Below are 4231 nucleotides of genomic sequence, written 5' to 3'. Positions count from 1 at the left end.
TAACGTGAAGCTTTTTATCCTTTCTTTGTCCTAACACAGCACCTACAGCATAATCGCTGGCATCGCACATTATTTCGAATGGTTCATTCCAGTATGGTGTCTGCATTATGGGTGCGGAGATCAATGCTTGTTTAAGAGTTTGAAATGCTTTTAAACAGTTATCGTCGAATATGAATTCGGCATCTTTCATCAATAGTCCGGTTAAAGGTTTAGTTATCTTAGAGAAGTCTTTGATGAATCGTCGGTAAAAACCGGCGTGTCCTAAAAAGCTTCGTACTTCTCTCACGGTTCTTGGGGGTTGAAGATTTTCGATTACCTCTATTTTGGCTTTGTCTACTTCAATTCCTCTGTTCGAGATGATGTGTCCTAAAACGATTCCTTCTTGTACCATAAAGTGGCACTTCTCCCAGTTAAGTACTAAGTTTACTTTTACACATCGCTCAAGGACTCTTTCTAGGTTTTCAAGGCATTCCTCGAAACTTTGTCCGTATACAGAAAAGTCATCCATAAATACTTCCATGATGTTTTCGAGAAAGTCGGCGAATATTGCCATCATGCATCTTTGAAAGGTTGCAGGGGCATTACACAGACCAAACGGCATTCGTCTATAAGCGAAGGTACCAAAAGGGCACGTGAACGTTGTCTTTTCTTGGTCATCAGGGTGAATTGGTATTTGAAAGAAGCCTGAATAACCGTCTAGATAACAGAAATGTGAATGTTTTGCTAATCGTTCTAACATTTGGTCAATGAATGGTAAAGGGAAATGATCTTTTCGGGTTGCTTTGTTTAGTTTCCTATAATCAATACACATTCTCCATCCCGATTCGATTCGTTTAGTTATAGTTTCTCCTTTTTCGTTTTCAATAACGGTTATGCCTCCTTTCTTTGGTACAACGTGTACAGGGCTAACCCATTTGCTATCAGATATAGGATATATAATACCTGCTTCCAATAACTTGGTTATTTCTTTCTTTACTACCTCACTCAGGATCGGATTTAGTCTTCTCTGGTGTTCCCTAGAGGTTTTACAGTCTTCTTCTAACATGATGCGGTGCATACAAATAGAAGGGCTTATTCCTTTAAGATCGGTGATGTGGTATCCTAGTGCGGTGGGGTACTTCCTTAAGATATGTAGGAGTTTTTCTGTTTCGAGTCTTCCTAGATCTGCATTAACTATCACAGGTCGTTCAAGTTCTAAGTCTAGGAATTCATATCTCAGATTTTTGGGAAGTGTTTTCAGCTCAGGGGTTGGTTTGTTTAGACATTGCGTAGGGTCCGGTGTTATTGCTAAACATTGGTTAGGTTTGTCTTCTAAAAGATAGTCTGATGATTTGTCTTCTCCTAACTCTGCTTCTTTTATGCATTCATCAATGATATCCATGAAGTAACATGTATCTTCTATTGCAGGTGCTTTCAAGAATTGGGAAAGAATGAATTCAATTTTCTCTTCACCTACTTCGAAGGTGAGTCGTCCTCGTTTTACGTCTATGATTGCACCGGCAGTTGCTAAGAATGGTCTTCCCAGTATAATGGGTGTAATATCATCTTCTCTAATGTCCATAATTGTAAAATCAGTGGGAATGTAAAACTGACCTATGCGTACGGGAACGTTTTCAAGGATTCCTACAGGATATTTGATGGAACGATCTGCTAGTTGCACAGACATTTTGGTCGGTCTTAATTCTCCCATTTCCAGTTTCTTACATATGGATAAAGGCATAACGCTAATTCCGGCTCCTAAATCGCATAAAGCTTTGTCGATGACAAATTTTCCTATGTGACAGGGTATAGAGAAACTACCCGGATCCTTGAGTTTAGGAGGCATGTTTTGGATTATTGCGCTACATTCGGCAGGGAGTGTAACGGTTTCGCTATCCTCAAGTTTCCTCTTATTAGAAAGGATTTCTTTTAAGAATTTAGCATATGAGGGCATCTACGTAATAGCTTCGGTGAACGGAATTGTAACGTTTAATTGTTTAAGGAGATCAACAAATTTTCTAAATTGGCCCGCATCTTTGGTTTTAACAAGCCTTTGAGGGTAAGGTATAGGTGGTTTGTAAGGTGGTGGAGGTACATAAGGTTCCTTCTTTTCTAGGGTTTCCTTATTACTCTCTTCCTTTTCCTTACGTTCACTTTCCTCAGTTGATTTCTTAGGGTTTTGGTTTTCTATCCTTGGATCAGACGGTCCTTCCACTTCCGTTCCACTTCTTAATATAATTGCATGAGCTTGGCTTCTCGGATTAGGTTGGGGCTGTCCAGGGAATGTACCAGTTGGGGCAGCAGTAGGTGCTTGTTGTTGGGCTACTTGTGATATTTGTGTTTCCAGCATTTTGTTATGGGTAGCCAAGGCATCTACTTTGCTTGCTAGTTGTTTAAGTTGTTCGCCAGTGTGTATGTTCTGGTTTAAGAAATCTTTATTGGTTTGTTGTTGGGAAGCTATAAAGTTTTCCATCATGATTTCCAAGTTGGATTTTCTAGGGGTATTATTGTTAGGCATGGATGGGTTCGGTTTCTGATATCCCGGAGGTATAGATGGGGCTTGATTTGGAGACTGTCCAGGTGCGTACAAAGCATTATTACTCTTATATGAAAAGTTTGGATGGTTCTTCCAATTTGAGTTATAGGTGTTCGAATAGGGGCTTCCTTGAGCATAGTTCACTTGCTCTGCTTGGATTCCAGTCAAGAGTTGACATTCCGCAGGAGTGTGACCTTGGATTCCACAGACCTCGCAATTCTGAGTTATAGCAACCACGGCGGCTGGGGGTGATACGTTTAAACTTTCAATTTTCTGGACCAAAGCATCCACTTTTGCGTTAACGTGATCAAGGTTACTTATCTCGTACATGCCAGTTTTCGTTTGAGGTTTTTCCACCGTTGTTCGTTCGGTTCCCCACTGATAGTGGTTTTGGGCCATGCTCTCGATAAGCTGGTAAGCATCAGCATAAGGTTTGTTCATTAATGCACCACCTGCAGCGGCGTCTATTGTTAACCTTGTGTTGTATAAGAGACCATTATAAAATGTGTGAATTACTAACCAGTCTTCCAAACCATGGTGTGGGCAAAGTCTCATCATGTCTTTGTATCTTTCCCATGCTTCGAAAAGAGACTCGTTGTCTTTCTGTTTAAATCCGTCTATCTGGGCTCTTAACATAGCTGTTTTGCTTGGCGGAAAGTATCGGGCAAGAAAAACTTTCTTCAACTCGTTCCATGTGGTGACTGAGTTGGAAGGGAGAGATTGAAGCCATCTTCTAGCGCTATCTCTTAATGAGAAAGGAAAAAGACGAAGTCGAATTGCCTCTGAAGTGACACCATTAGCTTTAACAGTATCGGCGTATTGGACAAATACGGATAAATGAAGGTTTGGATCCTCGGTAGGATTTCCAGAGAATTGGTTCTGTTGCACAGCCTGCAACAGCGAAGGTTTAAGTTCGAAGTTGTTTGCTTCGATTGCGGGCGGAGCAATACTTGAATGCGGCTCATCTTGCGATGGAGCGGCGTAATCTCTAAGAGCACGAGCTGGTTCTGCCATCTCGGGTGAAAGAAGAAGATCTTTGAGATCAGGAAATTCGATAGGAGGGAGATTGTTTTCAGCACGATATTCCCGAATTCGTCGTAAGACTCGGAGATATAGCTCGATATCGTTGATTCGTAAATAGAGCGGTTCGCCTTGTGAGCGAGTGCGTGGCATACAAATCAACGAAAGAAAGAATAGAAGAAAAAGAAACCTTAGTCTCTACAGCGTAACGGAAGAGTTACGATATCGATTAAATAAAAGTCCCCGGCAACGGCGCCAAAAACTTGATCGCTCGACTGTGTGAGTCGAGAATGGGATACAAACTGCAAGTGCACAGTTCTATCGCGTAGTTTTAAAAGATATCGATCCCACAGGGACTTATGAATCGATATACCGTTATCTAAGGTTACTACGTAAAGCTAAGGTGAAAAATGTTTGATTGTTTGGGGAAAAACTAAAGGCTAAACTAAGATCTAGATTAAATATTAATAAAACGGATATCGGTATGTAGTTCGTCAAAGCTAGGGAATCAAGTCTTTGTCGGTTTCTTGGTTTTAAAATAAATCGTTTCAGTTAACTTTATTGGTTAAAGGTTTTATCTCAAACTCTCGCTCTGTTGAATAAACCATGATTTTATATTAATGTAGCTGTCACTTATAATTAAGTCAAAAACCATATTTTGAAAGCAATAAAGTTGCAGAAACTCTTTTTAAGAAA

General features: G+C 40.4%; 1 pseudogene; it reads left to right on the top strand.

The window, feature by feature from the left end:
* Positions 1 to 3044: 3044 nt before the first annotated feature.
* LOC127133941 (uncharacterized) lies at positions 3045 to 3144 on the top strand (annotated as a pseudogene).
* Positions 3145 to 4231: the final 1087 nt, after the last annotated feature.

This window comes from Lathyrus oleraceus, chromosome 3 (assembly GCF_024323335.1).
Source record: "Lathyrus oleraceus cultivar Zhongwan6 chromosome 3, CAAS_Psat_ZW6_1.0, whole genome shotgun sequence".
NCBI classification, from domain to species: domain Eukaryota; kingdom Viridiplantae; phylum Streptophyta; class Magnoliopsida; order Fabales; family Fabaceae; genus Lathyrus; species Lathyrus oleraceus.
The sequence above is the reverse complement of the archived record's forward strand: the minus strand, read 5'-3'. Positions and strand labels throughout refer to the sequence as shown.